This window comes from Phacochoerus africanus, chromosome 12 (assembly GCF_016906955.1).
Source record: "Phacochoerus africanus isolate WHEZ1 chromosome 12, ROS_Pafr_v1, whole genome shotgun sequence".
NCBI lineage: Eukaryota > Metazoa > Chordata > Mammalia > Artiodactyla > Suidae > Phacochoerus > Phacochoerus africanus.
The window spans coordinates 20,837,484-20,856,045 of NC_062555.1; the positions used below are offsets into that span (position 1 = coordinate 20,837,484).

The 18,562-nt window shown below is 51.6% G+C and overlaps 1 long non-coding RNA gene across 2 annotated transcripts; it reads right to left on the bottom strand.

Moving 5' to 3' along the window:
- Positions 1–921: 921 nt before the first annotated feature.
- LOC125112669 (uncharacterized) lies at positions 922–18,459 on the bottom strand. 2 transcript variants are annotated; one of them, XR_007131221.1, is made up of 5 exons: positions 18,404–18,459; positions 17,634–17,658; positions 6,685–6,750; positions 6,279–6,326; positions 922–1,615 (listed from the first exon to the last, which is right to left on the bottom strand). It is a non-coding gene; the product is annotated as an uncharacterized LOC125112669 (long non-coding RNA). The 2 variants fall into 2 exon arrangements; XR_007131220.1 differs by lacking the exons at positions 922–1,615; positions 6,279–6,326; positions 6,685–6,750 and adding exons at positions 12,787–13,105; positions 14,133–14,180; positions 14,539–14,589.
- Between the last annotated feature and the right edge of the window lie 103 nt (positions 18,460–18,562).

Here is an 18,562-nt window from a genome sequence, read left to right on the forward strand (position 1 = left end):
CAGGAGCTGCGGGCCCCTCGACTCCCCCCCTCCCCGCCAACTTCAGAATGGCTTCCCCAGGGGAGCTGCGTCACCAGGATGAAAAACACCTTGAGACAGCCCAGGGTTGTGGCAGCTTTGGTCACTAGGGGTGACTTGAGCCCGCTGTTAAGGCCACTATGTCAACTGTCTCTCTTCCCTGTCTTTCTCTCACTCTTCTTTCCTCTTTCTCCCCATTTTAAGCCCAGCCCTGTCTCTCTCTCTCCCTCTCTCTCTTCCTTTCGGTCTCTGTCTCTTCTGTTCTTGATGCTGGTGGACTGGAGGAAAAAGCCTCCTCTTTTTGTGGTCACCCAGTAGAAGCACTGGAGCATGGGGGTAGGTGGGGTTGGGGCCGGGATGTGCGTTACAACCTGGGGAAGTGCGCAAGGTCTGTTCCCAGGGGTGAACCCAGCTTGGCCGTCCCACGTCCCATCTGAATGACCAGGACTCAGCTTCCCACGAGGAGAATCTTTAGACACAGAATGCCAGGAGGTCCAGGAGAGCCTGAGGGGGTTGGGAAGCCAAGGCAAAGACAGCTGGACTTTCTTTCTCCCTGTTGTTTCAGGAGCAACCCTGATCATGCAGAACCTGGAGTCCCGCAAGGCAGGGAGAGCACAGCATGAGTATGTGTGGACAATAGAAAGGTGTGACAACGCACTGTGGAGAAGGGAAAAGTGTTAACCTTGGGATTCACTCTCAGATTTTGGAATAGAGAAAATACTCTTGCCACCCAATTCTGCAGCACCACATCTTCCTTCTGTGGACAAAGAAATGTTTCTCTTGGCCTTTGCCGAGAAATCTGCACGTTCATGCCTTCTCTCATGTTTCCTATCTCTGCCTTCCATACTTGGGTATGCTGTTCTTTATCCTCCCAAGGGATCCATTAACAGAAAACACACTTGCTTTGCAATCAAAGTGTACTTTATTAAAATTGCTTTTACAGTTTTATCTGTGTCCCATTCGGTGTCACTCTATGGCTTAAAAATACCGGCTCGAGGCACAGGATGTAAAGAAACATGTTAGAGACACGAGGAGAGAAAGGGTGAGTTAGGGATGTTCCAGCAGCCAGGGTCTGGGCATGCAAGGCCCGGCCATCCACGTCATCCTGAAAGAGGGAGCGTGACAGAGGTCCCATGGTCAAAGGTACAAACCGACGTGAGGCCACAGAATCCTTGGAAAGAAACTGGCCTGAGGGCAGATGGTCAGGACTAAATCCACAGTCCCCTTCTTCAGCCAGGACTGATGCGGGTGACAGGACAGGGGGTGATCCTGGTGGTGGACACCAGGGCGACTGCCTGACGCCAGTGCATTAAGTTCTACCTCTGCTTAAGGGGCTCTCCTATACATGTGTTTATTTTACCGAAAACTAGTTTAAAAGCAAATAGATAGATAAGGATTATTAAATACACAAATTTTGCATACCAAGGAGTAAACATGTATGAGAATTTAATACTAAATCTAGACAATAAAGAACCAAACTTATACTAAAGTTGGCTCGTAATAGATGAAGAGTGAGGTCGATCTTGTTCCAGGTTCAGATGGAAACGTTTGGACGCTTCCAGTCCCAGGCTGAGGCTTCAAGGTGTCCCAGCGGAGTCTGCAACACAAACACAGGGATGCCATCACCAAGGAGGTGCCGAGACAGACGGAAGGAGGGCTCCCCTGGGTGGATGCACGGGTCCATCAGGCTCCACGGGGCCTGGACCTCCCCAGAGCTCAGATCCCCGGGGCACTGCCGTCTGTGCTGCGCTTAGCCAAGGGGGTTTTCTGTTAGCAAAGAGGGAACATCATTGTCCTCCAGGAGCGAGTTCCCTGTGCATTGGGCTGGGCAGCCTTCAAGGGACTGACCCCTGCACAGTGAAACGGATGCAGTGGAAAGGGGAGGGTCTGGGGCTCCAGGAGACAAGGAAATAGTCCCTCCCAGTGGGGCCCTGGGAGGAGCAGGACATCTGATAACCCAAGGGGAAGGGGTAACCAGCCCCTACAGCCCACACTCTATACCATTAACCATGAGCCCTGCGTGGCGGAAACGGACAGAGGCCTGAAGACCTCCTTTTACCTGAGAATCCTTTCTACCTCCCAGCCATTCTCGCTTGTGCTTTTCATGGGGGCGGGGGGAAGAACTGGAGAAATCAGTCTTCCTGTATTCAGACTATACTACAAAGCTACAGTCATTAAACTCTATGATCCTGGCACAAAAGCAGCAATACTGATCAGTCAGAAAGCCCAGAAATAAACCCAAGCACCAAGGGTCAACTGCTCTATGGCAAAGGAGGCAAGAACACACAGTGGAGGAAAGACAGGCTCTTCCATCAGTGGTGCTGGGAAAACCAGACAGGTACCTGTCAAAAATGCAGTGAGAACATTCACTGACACCATACACATAAATAAACTCGAAATGGCTGGACGACCTACACCTAAGGCCAGATACTAGAAAACCCCTAGAGCACAACAGGCAGAATGCTCTTGGACATAAATCGCAGCAAGATCTTGTTTGATATGCCTCCTGGAATAATGACAATAAAAACACAACTAAATCAGTAGGAACTAATTAAACTCAAAAGCTTTTGCACAGCAAAGGAGACCCTTTTAAAAAAAAGAAAAACCCTACAGGATGGGAGAAAATATTTGTACATGATGCACCCACCAATGGCTTTATCTTCAAAAGAGAGAAACAACACATATAACTCAACAACCACCACAAAAGCCAAACAACTCAATCCAAAAAGAGCCAGAAGACCTAAAGAGACATGTCTCCAGACGAGGCATATGGATGGCCAATGGGCACATATGAAGAGATGCTCAACCTCGCTCGGTATGAGGGGACTTCACATCAAAACTGCAGTGAAGGACCACTTCACACCTGTCAGAACGGCCGTCATTAAGGAGTCGACAAATAACAAATGCTGGAGGGGGTGTGGAGAAAGGCGAACCCTCCTACACTGATGGTGGCAGTGGAAATCGGTGCGACCACTCTGGAAAACAGTATGGGGGTTCCTCAGAAAACTCAGTACAGTACTACTCTATATGATCCAGCGATCCCACTCCTGGGCAGCTCTCCAGACAAAACTTTCACTCACAAAGACACATGCTCCTCTATGTTCATGGCATGATTCCCAAGAGCCAAGGCATGGAAGCAACCTAAATGTCCACCAACAGATGGATGGATGAAGACTATGGGGTACACACATACAATGTCATACCACTCAGCTGTGTGCAAGAAACAATGCCACTGGCAACAACAGGGATGCCACTAAAGTTATCACAGTACGTGACGTACGTCAGAAAGACAATGACAAATACCACATGACATCACTTACATGCAGAAGCTAAGAGAGGGCACAAAGGAACGTATCTCCAGAACAGAAACAGACTCACAGATCTGGAGGACAGACGTGTGGTTGCCAAGGGGGAGGGGAGAGGAAGTGGGATGGACTGGGAGTTTGGGGTTGGTTGATGCAAACGCTTACATTTAGGATGGATAAGCAATGAGGCCCTACGCTGTAGCACAGGGAACTGTATTCAGTCTCTTGGGAGAGAACACAATGGAACATAAGAAGAGAAAAAAAATGTATAAATAGGTGTGACTGGGTCCCTTTGCTGTACAGCAGAAATGGGTACAACATAGTAATCAACTACACTTCTTCAAAAAATATTTTATATATATATATGTACATCGGAGTCGTACTCAGCCATAAGAAAGAATGAAACAATGCAATTTTCAGCAACATGGATGGACCTAGAGGTTATCATACTACATGAAGTAAGTTAGACAAAGACAAAAGTTCTAACACTTCTATGCTGAATCTGAAACATGACTACAAATCCACCTTTTTTACAAAACAGAAACAACGCACGGACACGGAAAGCAAACTTCCATTAGCAAAGGGGAAAGAGAAGGGAAGGGATCAATGAGGAGTGTGAGATTAATAGAGAAGCAACAAGGATTCACTGTGTAGCACATGGAACTCTATGCCGTATCTTCTCACAACCTGTAAGGAAAGAGAACTTGAAGCTACACACCTGAAACTAACACAATACGGTAACTAACCTACAGAGAAAGAAATTCAATGAATATTTTTCAGTATTAAGAGTTTAACAAAATAATGAATATGTGGTAATCAACATAGAAATTTATCTTTTTATTATATTGCTACATGAAGAGTATACAGAAGAAAATGGGTTCTTTTTTTTTTTTCTTTTTTCAGCCACATGTGCAGCATGTGGAAGTTCACAGGCTATAGGGGTCAGATACAAGTCTGCAGGCCTAAAACAGACGCAACAAGGTAGGATTCGAATCGCCTTTGCAATGTATGCCACAGCTTGCAGCAATGCCAGATCCTTAGACTGAGTGAGGCCAGGGATTGGACCTGCATCTTCATGGACACCATGTCCTGTTCTTAACCCACTGAGCCACAGCAGGAACTCTGAGAAGACAATGCTTTTGAAAGTGTAGTAAAACAAGTTACATTCATGGTACTAGATGACGAAGTGAAAAGTCACTAAAAGGAATATAACGAACTTGAACCCTAGCCTTTCACTCTTCCCAAGAGAACAAGAACTTGAATTGCCTCAGGGGTTGCTGCGTTTGAACTTGTCATCTATGTCAAAGAATTTACAGAAGTTCCAACCTCAGTACGAGAATTGGTGCCACGGGGTGGCCCAGGCCCTCCCTGGGCCCTACAGAGGCTGAGGGAAGACCCAGACCCTGGCAGTTCCCACTCAGGTCGGGATCCTACCATGTCTTCTCTGTGATGCCAGGAGCACTAAACATCCAAATGATGCAGGGCTGGGCCAGGTGAGCCGCCCTGCGTGCATGAGCACTGAGGCATAGATGCCGTCTTCTCCATTGTTTTCTGGAGCCCTGACATTGCGGAGGCCTTAGAGGGGTGGACACAAACTCAGAGGGAAAGGACCCTGTCTCACCTCTCTCAGGCTGAGACTGGTTCAGTACAGACCCAACGTGAATGCTCCCCACCTGCCTCTGTTTGCCCTCAGACTCAGGGGCCTGGAAGGGAGGAGACCGGGGCCAGACTAGGAAGGGTCATAGGGTCAGCATGACTGGGGTGTGGGGATCAGGGGGTGGCTGTCTGATGGGAGGAGGGGGATCTGACTGGAGCTGTGACCCCCTGGTCCTGCTGCCCAGAGGCTCTGTCCTCAGACCTGGTCAATCCCAGGAGATGGGATCACAGGGCCAGGAAAGAAAGTGTGTGAAGCAAGGCCAGCAGCAACTTCACACACTCCCCCAAATTCCTGCTGGCGAGGGGGGTCTCTCAGGGCGGCTGGACATTAACCTCTCCCAGAGGGAGCACAGTCATGACAGCAGCCTGGGGTCAGCTGTGCAGGTGGACAGGACTCAAGGATACTGGATCTTATGCAGCAAACCCAGACAACATCTCTATTATTTCACTGTATTGTATTTTTGCCTTTTTCTCTTTTCTAGGGCCACTCTTGTAGCATATGGAGGTTCCCCGGCTAGGGATCCAATCGGAGCAGTAGCTGCCAGCCTACGACAGAGCCACAGCAATGCGGGATACAAGCCGCATCTGGAACAAACACCACAACTCACAACACCCCTGGATCCTCAACAAACTGAGTGAAGCCAGGGATCGAACCCACAATCTCTTGGTCCTCAGGTGGATCCATTAACCACTGAGCTACAATAGGAACTCACAGGACATCTCCACTAACTCCTCCAACTCTGGGAACGCCCATTCCCCAAGGACACACCGTGAGGACACACCAGGACAGGGAGGCCAGAAATCCTGAACGTCCAGGGGGAGACAGCCGCCTTCTCACCCACCACCTCACACTCACCAGACAAACTTGGTCTCCAGGGTCAAGGCCCTAGGAGAGGTTTGCGTCCCACCACATCAGGTCCCTCAAGGGCAACAAAGGAAACTAAGCCAACAGCTCTTGGGCACAGGACCCTCAGGGTGTGACCCACAAAGCAAGCTGGCACAATGGCCAGAGACAAGAGCTGCAAGGAGCGGCTTTGGGAGGGAAAATCGATTCTCCCTCTCAAAGGAAGGAGACAGGAATCCAAACACAGCACAACAAAGACCAGGGACACAAGTCGTCTTCGTGTTATCAATTTCGGAGGGGAAAACACCACATCAGGGTTCCACTCATTAGGCCACCCACCCACCCACCTGCCAAGTCCTATCCCCCCCCCTTCCTCCCTCTCCCGGCAGCAGGTGGAACCCAGCTGCTCCCAGGAACCCTCTCCCCCTGGATCCCAGCTGCGTGCTCGTCCCTACCTGCAGCCTCCTCATCCTGGCGGCAGTCGGTGCTCTCCGCCACCGAGTCTGTAGAAACACACGGCGGGGAATCGAGGAGTTAGAAGGACTGGCCCTCCCGTTTCCCCCGCTTCCCCGAGGTGACAGCGGGTCACAGAGCATCACCCTGGTTTTTCCTCCAGGTGCCCAGACCTTCCCTCTGCTCCAGGGACTGAGACCCGTCAACACAATGTGAGCACAGATGCCAACATTCGGGTATCTCATACCTGCTCCCCCTCCTTAGGAAAACAGGCGACGAACATCCTTACACCAATTTCTTTCTGTTTTTCAACTGCAGACGCACCTGCCCCACCCTCCAAGCAGCAGGCATAACCCAAGTGTCCCGGGAACCCTCTCCCACTGGCTCCTACCTGAGAGCTGTTCTTACCTCTATCACTTTCGGCGAGGTTGCTCTCAGCGAGGTCGGTCTCACACACACTCTCCAAGCTCCATGCTGCAGAAACATAGACATGAGGAATCAAGGTGTTAGAAACCATCCCCCACTCATGTCTCCTACTTAAGGTTGTTTTGGGCCACACAGCACCGCCCTGGCTTGTCCTCTGTGTGCTCGGAACTTCCCTGTGCTCCACGGCCTCAGAAGCTTCAATAAAACATTGGTCACAGTGGCAAACCTGCCAAGATCGTGGGCTGCTGAGGGATGCAGCTTTACACGTCTCCCTTCTAGGAGTCCATCTGGAGGTCTCAGCTCCAGGTTGAAATTCCAGCTGCACGGACACACTTGCGTGGTGGCGTGTGTGAGTGAACCACTGGCTGCTTTGTTGTGTTCACTGCAAGAGGCAGACCTAACTACGGATTGAATTCAATCAAACATAAATGGCTCCCTCTGGCCAGTGGCCGCCACACTGTGGACAGCAAGCAGCTCTACAGAAACACTGAGGAGAAAGGTACCACTGCCCGTGAGGTTCCTCTCCAAAACATACATAAAGAAAACTCATACACCTCACCGCAGCAACAACGAAACGACCCAGGAGTTCCCGTCGGGGCACAGCGGAAACGAATCCGACTAGGAACCACGAGCTTGCGGGGTTGATCCCTGGCCTCGCTGAGGGGGTTAAGGATCCAGCGTTGCCACGAGCTCTGGTGTCGGTCGCAGACACGGGTGGAGCAAAGGCGTCCCCCCAGCACTGCCGGTGCAAATGTACACTGGTACAACCACTACGGAAGACACCACGGAGGGGCCTCCGAAAACTGAACATAGCACAGCATGGCACCCCAGCAAGTCGAGCGAGCGCCCTGGAAAATATCAGGACAAACGTATCCAGGCAAAAGACTATATGCCCCTGTGTGTTTATGGCGGCACTACTCACAACAGCCAAGACAGGGAAGCCACCTCATGTCCCCAGACAGACGAATGGATCACGACGATGTGGTCCACATATACGATGGAATTCACGACTCAGCCAGAAAATCAAAGAAGAAAACAATGCCATTCAAAACAATAGGGATGGATCGAGAGATTCTCATACAAAGTGAAGGACGTGAGGAAGAGATAGACGGATACCACCTGATCTCACTTAGATGTGGAGTCTAAACCATGGCACAAAGGAACCTGTCCACAAAACCCACGGACACAGAGAATAGACTTGTGGCTGTGAAGGGCACGGACTGGGAGTTTGGGGGGAGTCGATGCCAACTACGGCACTGAGAGTGGAGCGATGACGAGGTCCTCCTGTTGCAGCGCACGGGGAACTAGATCCGATCTCCTGAAATCGACCGGGACGGACGATAACAGTCAAAACGGAACCTGTGTTTATGCACACACACGCCTGGGGAATGTTGCTACACAGCAGAAAATGAAACAACACGGCACCTCAATGAACACAGAGACAAACAGAAAGGACAGTGTCTAACGAGCCACTGAATGGAAAGACAACCCGCAGAAGACGCTATCTGCAAACCTTACATTTGGAACAAGGGCTCATGTCCAGAATCTATGGGAAACAACGACAAGTCAACTGAATCAAAACGCAAATAACTCAGTTGTAGATGAGCAGAAGCCTGGGAGAGACCCTCCGTCCAAGACGACAACAGAGAGCCGCACACACAGGGAATGTTTCCCAAAGTCACCTGCCACAACGGAAAGGCAAAGCAAAGGCACAATGAGGTATCACCTCCCACCTGTCAGGACGTGGAGTGTTTTCAAACGTGAACAGATGTTTGCGAAGATGTGACTACCTGGGACTTCTGTACCCTGTAGGAGGGAATGCCAACTGGCCCAGCCAGGACGGGACACACGATGGCAGGCCCTCAGGAAAGCTGCCCATAGGCCTATCACGGGACCCTGAAATCCCACCGCTGTGTGGACATCTAAAGGAAGAACCATCGGTGTCGGGTAAAGGGACCTGCCACCCCAGGATCACGGCAGCGCCACACACAAGAGCCCAACAGAAACAGAGCCCCAGTGCCCACGGGCACCCAGACTGAGAAAGACGACGGGATGGATACAGACCACAGAAGCCCTACCCATTGCAGCAATGCACAGAGAACTGGAGGACATTATTGACTGATTCACTTTTGGGCTTGAGGGCTGCCCCCGCAGCATATGGAAATTCCCAGGCGAGGCGGCAAATCAGAGCTGTGGCCACCGGCTGACACCACGGCCACAGCCAAGCTGGATACCAGCCGCGTCTGGGACCTCTGCCGCAGCTCACCGCAATGCGGGATTCTTCACCCACTGAGCAAGGCCAAGGGTCGAACCCGTGTCCTCATAGGTACTGGTCAGGTTCATGACCTCTGAGCCTCAACAGGAACTCGCTGGAGGACATCACTTCAAGTGAAGCCAGTCAGACACAGAAGGACAAAGACGCTCTGATGTCATGCAAATGAGGTGTCTGAAAGACCACTCCTGAGCAGAGGCTGGAAGGGTGGCTGCCCCGAGTGGGTAGGAGGTGCGGGGGGAGCACAGCGTTCACAACACTCCTCGGGACACTTACAACCTGAAGAGGCTCGAGTTCATGGCACATGTTTGAAACAACGGTATGAGAGTCCACACAAGGCAGAGAGGGAAGCGAAAAGGAAAAGAAAGACCAACAGAGGAAGGAAGGAATACCTTTTCCCCAAACCTTGCTCCCAGCGGGTGCAGGGAGAATGAGGGAATGGACAGTTAGCCTGCGGTCATCATGAGACTGTTCAACGAGAAACTGGACAGGTATGTGGTGCTAAGGCACAAATGACTCCCCACAAAACACACCCCCTCACACTGATTCACAATCACACCAACAGGCCCTCACACGCACACCCCGCAATGTTCCCGGACACCTACCCACACCATACAAAGAGCCTCCTTTCGTCCAGGGACCCTAGAACTTGGGATGGCCCTTTTGTGGGAAGTCAGTCTCTTTCACCCCATCCTTCACCCCCATTCCCAGGAGGAACCCAGAATCAGGGTGTCTCTGCAACCAAAGGGGCAGGAAAGCACCCCCCGCCCTTCCTCAACACCTGGACTTCTCCTCAGCAGAGCCGGGTTCCAGAATACTTACGGCTTTCATCGTCCACCCCGTCCACCTGTGATGAGAGAAAAGAAAACACTGTGAGTGTCACAGCATCCTCTGCACTGTGGCCACAGGTCTTCCTGTGGTTGGGGACCGCAGGCACACCGACAGAAGGCAGAGTTGAGTCCGTTTCCCCAAAAGAAGACAGCAAAGACACCTGTGGAAAAGGCGCCAGCTTTTCATGGAAGATCTCCCAAGGCCATGTTCATTTAAAAAACATTCAGGCTTCTTTGGAGTTCCCGTCGTGGCGCAGTGGTTAACGAATCCGACCAGGAACCATGAGGTTGCGGGTTCGATCCCTGGCCTTGCTCAGTGGGTTAAGGATCCGGCATTGCCCTGAGCTGTGGTGTAGGTTGCAGACATGGCTCGGATCCCACGCTGCTGCGTCTCTGGCGTAGGCCGGTGGCTACAGCACCGATGAGACCCCTGGCCTGGGAACCTCCATATGCCACGGGAGTGGCCCTAGAAAAGGCAAAAAGACAAACAAAACAAAACAAAACAACATTCAGGCTTCTTCAAAGACCAATGCTCCCTATGTACACTTGGGAACTGATGTGGTCCCTTTTGCCAATGCCCCTTGGAAGGAGTTATTGGTTGGTACCAAACTTTGACTCAACATTCCTCCACAGAGGAATCTGCATATATCCTCTATAATGGACTTTCTCCGATTTCCATTTCTGAAGTAGGCACATCCAAGAAGAAAGGAGGCACCTTTTTAAATCTCAGATCTAGAAAGGTGAGCTTACCTTGGGGGCAAGCTGGTCTTCCTGCTCAACCAGGTCGCTGGCTGGCGACTCCTCCTTGCCATTTTCATGGGCCGGGCCCGCCTCCTCCTCCGCCTTGTCTATGGCTGCAGCCTCCTCCTTTTCCTCCTCCTCCTCCGCCTTGTCTATGTCTGCAGCCTCCTCCTTTTCCTCCTCCTCCGCCTTGTCTATGGCTGCAGCCTCCTCCTTTTCCTCCTCCTCCTCCGCCTTGTCTATGGCTGCAGCCTCCTCCTTTTCCTCCTCCTCCTCCGCCTTGTCTATGGCTGCAGCCTCCTCCTTTTCCTCCTCCTCCTCCTCCTCCACCTCAGGTACTGGGGCCTCCTCCTCGGTCTTCTCACTCCCACTGGCCTCCACAACATCGTCGAGGGTTGCTAGGGGGACACACAGTCACTGTCAGCAAGGCGGTGGTGCTGCTCAGGAGGTACTCTGGGCACCTCCCCTGACTGGACATGGGCTGGGAGTCAAGGGGTGGGGGTGGGATGAAGCACGGATGGAGCTTCTCTTGGCCCATCCTCCTGGGTAAACGTTTTGAAGGAAGGCAGAGAGCACCTTGAAAGACCTCAGAAAGGGAGCCTCTGCCTCTCTTGCTAAAGGGAACCTCTCCGTGGCATATTCTCCATCGGAGAAATGGCCAACACGAGCATGCAGGCTCTGTTGCCATGACAGAGTCTCGTGAATCCTCCTGCCCATTTTCCTCTCCAGCCACATTCCTCCATCTTCTGAAATGGCAGGAGATCATTTCAGCTTCCCTACTCTTCCCACAGGGTGCTCCTGTGTTCACACTCCATCCTGGGATGTTTCACCTCTTTTCTTTTCTTAGATACATAATGCTTCTCTTTGGAATACTTTGGCAATAGGAAACTCAGGGGGAGAGCAGGCCTTCCCAATGCTATGTACTTTGCACCACTGTCCGTAACAACCTTTCTTGTCGTGACTCATAGGACCTCTGCACCCATGCAGGAATGACTCCCCCTTCAGCCCTGCTGCCAGGTCTTAGCCATCTCTACTTTTTTTCTGCCTAGTCTCGTTACCACCTATATCTTGAATTGCACAATATTTCTTTTCTGTGTCTGCCTGATTGAACTATTTTTTTTTAATACTTTTTGCTTTTTAGGGCCACACCCATGGCATATGGAGGTTCCCAGGCTAGGGGTCTCATCGGAGCTGTAGCTGCTGCCGTATGCCAGAGCCACAGCAAGGCAGGATCCCAGGCACATCTGCGACCTACAGCACAGGTCCCGGCATCACCGGATCCTTACTCCACTGAGCGAGGCCAGGGATCGAATCCACAATCTCATGCTTCCTAGTTGGATTCACTTCTGCCGCATCACGATGGGAGCTCCTCACTTATGTTAAAACAGTGTTTTATTTTGGATTATCCATGTGATAACCTATTTAATAGTTTAATTTTGTTTCTGGCACAACACTCTTCTCTTCTGGGTACATAGCGCGTTTGATCTCTCCCCGATCTCGTCTTGTCCCTTGGGATTGGTTTCACCTTTTGGCTGTCGGGAATAACGTGCTTCTACAAATGGGAGTGTACACGTTCTCTATGGTAACATACTGGGGCCTCCTAATATTTTCCAAGTGTCCAACCTCAACTACTGTCACAGCACAAAAACTGAATCTGAATGTAAATGGGGAACTTTTCATTAATTAAAATTTTAGGAATCTTTTGCTGCTCAGTGTACCATGATTTCCCCATTCAGTGCTGGACATTGTCATTGGTGGAAATTGGAGGAATGGGTTAGAGGAGCTTTCTATAATATCCACCATTTCTTGTTAATATAATCTTGTTCTAAATCATTTCTAGTATTGTTTTCAAATTGGGAAATGTGGTTCCATGCAGGGATCTATTACAACTGGAAATATTAAATATCAGCAAATGTCATAAAATGAGTGAGGTCACCTTTGCTATTAACCAGGAACCAAATGTCGATTTTAAATGAATCATTATTTCCATAGTTGTGAAATTACCAACTGAGTTATTCAATTTATTTTTTGCTTTTTTTGTCATTTTGCCTTTTCTAGGCCTGCTTCCCTCACCATATGGAGATTCCCAGGATACGGGTCTAATCAGAGTTGTAGCTGCTGGCCTACGCCACGGCCGCTGCAACTCGGGATCCGAAACGCATCTGCGACTTATACCACAGCTCACGGCAACCCCGGATCCTTAACCCACCGAGCAAGGCCAGAGATCAAACTCGCAACCTCATAGTTCCTAGTCAGATTCGTTAACCACTGCGCCTTGACGGGAACTCCGAGTTAACTCATTTGAATTTGCATCATGCAGCAGAAGAAAGATATGGCTTAGCATGTGTAGAGTTTGTTCTGAAATTTGGAACACTGAATGAGCTAGAATCATTGTTAAGGCCTGGATGTATTGAGTCAGGTTCCACAGTACCTTCATCTGGCTCATTGGCAGGGTGCACCCTGTTGTGTGGCCACCATGGGATTATTCCAGCCAAGCTCGCAGAGGACAAACATGCCCTCAGACTCCTGAAGCAAGATCCTAGGTTTCCAAAGCAAGATTCTGGAAAATACATGACAACAGAGAGAATGAGTGACATCCTGATTGCAGAAGATAACAGGGAAATGACTAATAATTGACTCCCAGGCCAAGCCCTCAAAGCCCATAACACCCAGCCGCCCAGAAGAGCCTCCAGAATCCAAGTTCTACTTAGAAAGATCTTGCTCTTTGGGGTGCACTTCAAAACATTTCCTCCCCACACAGGTTTTGTGTGAAAATGCCTCTTGGTAGCTGAGACAACCTGGATAATGACCGTGCACAATGGTCACTGATTGATTTTCACCACTCCCAGGGCATGCAGAAGTTCCCAGTCCAGGGACTTGAATCTGCACCACAGGAGGGATCAAAGACTGGACCCTTAACCTCCAGGACACTAGGGAACTCCTCACATCCCCTGCAGAAGAAACACATGCCAGGGAAGGGGACATAGATGTCTCTGTGCCTCGGTTCCCTGTTCTGCGCATTCGACATTGGGAACGCCCATTCCCCAAGGACACACCGTGAGGACACACCAGGACAGGGAGGCCAGAAATCCTGAACGTCCAGGGGGAGACAGCCGCCTTCTCACCCACCACCTCACACTCACCAGACAAACTTGGTCTCCAGGGTCAAGGCCCTAGGAGAGGTTTGCGTCCCACCACATCAGGTCCCTCAAGGGCAACAAAGGAAACTAAGTCAACAGCTCCTGGGCACAGGACCCTCAGGGTGCGACCCACAAAGCAAGCTGGCACAATGGCCAGAGACAAGAGCTGGAAGGAGCAGCTTTGGGATGGAAAAGCGATTCTCCCTCTCAAAGGAAGGAGACAGGAATCCAAACACAGCACAACAAAGACCAGGGACACAAGTCGTCTTCGTGTTATCAATTTCGGAGGGGAAAACACCACATCAGGGTTCCACTCATTAGGCCACCCACCCACCCACCTGCCAAGTCCTATCCCCCCCCCCTTCCTCCCTCTCCCGGCAGCAGGTGGAACCCAGCTGCTCCCAGGAACCCTCTCCCCCTGGATCCCAGCTGCGTGCTCGTCCCTACCTGCAGCCTCCTCATCCTGGCGGCAGTCGGTGCTCTCCGCCACCGAGTCTGTAGAAACACACGGCGGGGAATCGAGGAGTTAGAAGGAGTGGCCCCCCCGTTTCCCCCGCTTCCCCGAGGTGACAGCGGGTCACAGAGCATCACCCTGGTTTTTCCTCCAGGTGCCCAGACCTTCCCTCTGCTCCAGGGACTGAGACCCGTCAACACAATGTGAGCACAGATGCCAACATTCGGGCATCTCATACCTGCTCCCCCTCCTTAGGAAAACAGGCGACGAACATCCTTACACCAATTTCTTTCTGTTTTTCAACTGCAGACGCACCTGCCCCACCCTCCAAGCAGCAGGCATAACCCAAGTGTCCCGGGAACCCTCTCCCACTGGCTCCTACCTGAGAGCTGTGCCTACCTGTATCACTTTCTTTGTGGTTGCTGCCACACAGACTCACAATGCTCCACACTGCAGAAACATAGACATGAGGAATCAAGGTGTTAGAAACCGTCCCCCACTCATGTCTCCTACTTAAGGTTGTTTTGGGCCACACAGCACCGCCCTGGCTTGTCCTCTGTGTGCTCGGAACTTCCCTGTGCTCCACGGCCTCAGAAGCTTCAATAAAACATTGGTCACAGTGGCAAACCTGCCAAGATCGTGGGCTGCTGAGGGATGCAGCTTTACACGTCTCCCTTCTAGGAGTCCATCTGGAGGTCTCAGCTCCAGGTTGAAATTCCAGCTGCACGGACACACTTGCGTGGTGGCGTGTGTGAGTGAACCACTGGCTGCTTTGTTGTGTTCACTGCAAGAGGCAGACCTAACTACGGATTGAATTCAATCAAACATAAATGGCTCCCTCTGGCCAGTGGCCGCCACACTGTGGACAGCAAGCAGCTCTACAGAAACACTGAGGAGAAAGGTACCACTGCCCGTGAGGTTCCTCTCCAAAACATACATAAAGAAAACTCATACACCTCACCGCAGCAACAACGAAACGACCCAGGAGTTCCCGTCGGGGCACAGCGGAAACGAATCCGACTAGGAACCACGAGCTTGCGGGGTTGATCCCTGGCCTCGCTGAGGGGGTTAAGGATCCAGCGTTGCCACGAGCTCTGGTGTCGGTCGCAGACACGGGTGGAGCAAAGGCGTCCCCCCAGCACTGCCGGTGCAAATGTACACTGGTACAACCACTACGGAAGACACCACGGAGGGGCCTCCGAAAACTGAACATAGCACAGCATGGCACCCCAGCAAGTCGAGCGAGCGCCCTGGAAAATATCAGGACAAACGTATCCAGGCAAAAGACTATATGCCCCTGTGTGTTTATGGCGGCACTACTCACAACAGCCAAGACAGGGAAGCCACCTCATGTCCCCAGACAGACGAATGGATCACGACGATGTGGTCCACATATACGATGGAATTCACGACTCAGCCAGAAAATCAAAGAAGAAAACAATGCCATTCAAAACAATAGGGATGGATCGAGAGATTCTCATACAAAGTGAAGGACGTGAGGAAGAGATAGACGGATACCACCTGATCTCACTTAGATGTGGAGTCTAAACCATGGCACAAAGGAACCTGTCCACAAAACCCACGGACACAGAGAATAGACTTGTGGCTGTGAAGGGCACGGACTGGGAGTTTGGGGGGAGTCGATGCCAACTACGGCACTGAGAGTGGAGCGACGACGAGGTCCTCCTGTTGCAGCGCACGGGGAACTAGATCCGATCTCCTGAAATCGACCGGGACGGACGATAACAGTCAAAAAGGAACCTGTGTTTATGCACACACACGCCTGGGGAATGTTGCTACACAGCAGAAAATGAAACAACACGGCACCTCAATGAACACAGAGACAAACAGAAAGGACAGTGTCTAACGAGCCACTGAATGGAAAGACAACCCGCAGAAGACGCTATCTGCAAACCTTACATTTGGAACAAGGGCTCATGTCCAGAATCTATGGGAAACAACGACAAGTCAACTGAATCAAAACGCAAATAACTCAGTTGTAGATGAGCAGAAGCCTGGGAGAGACCCTCCGTCCAAGACGACAACAGAGAGCCGCACACACAGGGAATGTTTCCCAAAGTCACCTGCCACAACGGAAAGGCAAAGCAAAGGCACAATGAGGTATCACCTCCCACCTGTCAGGACGTGGAGTGTTTTCAAACGTGAACAGATGTTTGCGAAGATGTGACTACCTGGGACTTCTGTACCCTGTAGGAGGGAATGCCAACTGGCCCAGCCAGGACGGGACACACGATGGCAGGCCCTCAGGAAAGCTGCCCATAGGCCTATCACGGGACCCTGCAATCCCACTGCTGCATGGACATGTAAAGGAAGAACCATCAGTGTCGGGTAAAGAGACCTGCCATCCCAGGATCACGGCAGCGCCATACACAAGAGCCCAACAGAAACAGAGCCCCAGTGTCCACGGGCACACAGACTGAGAAAGACAACGGGGTGGATACAGACCACAGAAGCCCTACCCATTGCAGCAATGCACAGAGAACTGGAGGACATTATTGACTTCGTTTCGGGGTTTGAGGGCTGCCCCCGCAGCATATGGAAATTCCCAGGCGAGGCGGCAAATCAGAGCTGTGGCCACCGGCTGACACCACGGCCACAGCCAAGCTGGATACCAGCCGCGTCTGGGACCTCTGCCGCAGCTCACCGCAATGCGGGATTCTTCACCCACTGAGCAAGGCCAAGGGTCGAACCCGTGTCCTCATAGGTACTGGTCAGGTTCATGACCTCTGAGCCTCAACAGGAACTCGCTGGAGGACATCACTTCAAGTGAAGCCAGTCAGACACAGAAGGACAAAGACGCTCTGATGTCATGCAAATGAGGTGTCTGAAAGACCACTCCTGAGCAGAGGCTGGAAGGGTGGCTGCCCCGAGTGGGTAGGAGGTGCGGGGGGAGCACAGCGTTCACAACACTCCTCGGGACACTTACAACCTGAAGAGGCTCGAGTTCATGGCACATGTTTGAAACAACGGTATGAGAGTCCACACAAGGCAGAGAGGGAAGCGAAAAGGAAAAGAAAGACCAACGGAGGAAGGAAGGAATGCCTTTCCCCCAAACCCTTGCTCCCAGCCGGTGCGGGCAGAACGAGGGAATGGACGGTTAGCCTGCGGTCATCGTGAGACTCCTCAATTAGAAACTGGACAGCTGTGTGGTGCTAAGCCACAAACGGCTCCCCACAGCACACACCCACTCACACTGATTCCCAATCACACCAGCAGGCCCTCACACGCACCCCCCGCAATGTTCCCGGACACCTACCCACACCATACAAAGAGCCTCCTTTCGTCCAGGGACCCTAGAACTTGGGATGGCCCTTCTGTGGGAAGTCAGTCTCTTTCACCCCATCCTTCACCCTCATTCCCAGGAGGAACCCAGAATCAGGGTGTCTCTGCAACCAAAGGAGCAGGAAAGCACCCCCCTCCCTTCCTCAACACCTGGACTTCTCCTCAGCAGAGCAGGGTTCCAGAATACTCACAGCTTTCATCGTCCGTCCCGTCCACCTGTGATGAGAGAAAAGAAAACACGGTGAGCGTCACAGCATCCTCTGCACTGCGGCCACAGGTCTTCCTGCCGTTGGGGACCGCAGGCACGCAGACAGAGGGCAGAGTTGAGTCAGTTTCCCCAAGAGAAGACAGCGAAGACACCTTTGGAAAAGGCGCCAGCTTCTCATGGAAGATCTCCCAAGGCCGTGTTCATTTAAAAAACATTGAGGCTTTTTTGGAGTTCCCGTCGTGGCACAGTGGTTAACCAATCTGACCAGGAACCATGCGGTTGCGGTTTCCATCCCTGGCCTTGCTCAGTAGGTTAAGGATCCGGCATTGCCCTGAGCTGTGGTGTAGGTTGCAGACATGGCTCGGATCCCACGCTGCTGCGTCTCTGGCGTAGGCCGGTGGCTACAGCACCGATGAGACCCCTGGCCTGGGAAACTCCATATGCCACGGGAGTGGCCCTAGAAAAGGCAAAAAGACAAACAAAACAAAACAAAACAAAAGAAAACAAAACATTCAGGCTTCTTCAAAGACAAATGCTCCCTATGTACACTTGGGAACTGATGTGGTCCCTTTTGCCAATGCCCCTTGGAAGGAGTTATTGGTTGGTACCAAACTTTGACTCAACATTCCTCCACAGAGGAATCTGCATATATCCTCTATAATGGACTTTCTCCGATTTCCATTTCTGAAGTAGGCACATCCAAGAAGAAAGGAGGCACCTTTTTAAATCTCAGATCAAGAAAGGTGAGCTTACCTTGGGGGCAAGCTGGTCTTCCTGCTCAACCAGGTCGCTGGCTGGCGACTCCTCCTTGTCATTTTCATGGGCCGGGCCCGCCTCCTCCTCCGCCTTGTCTATGGCTGCAGCCTCCTCCTTTTCCTCCTCCTCCTCCGCCTTGTCTATGTCTGCAGCCTC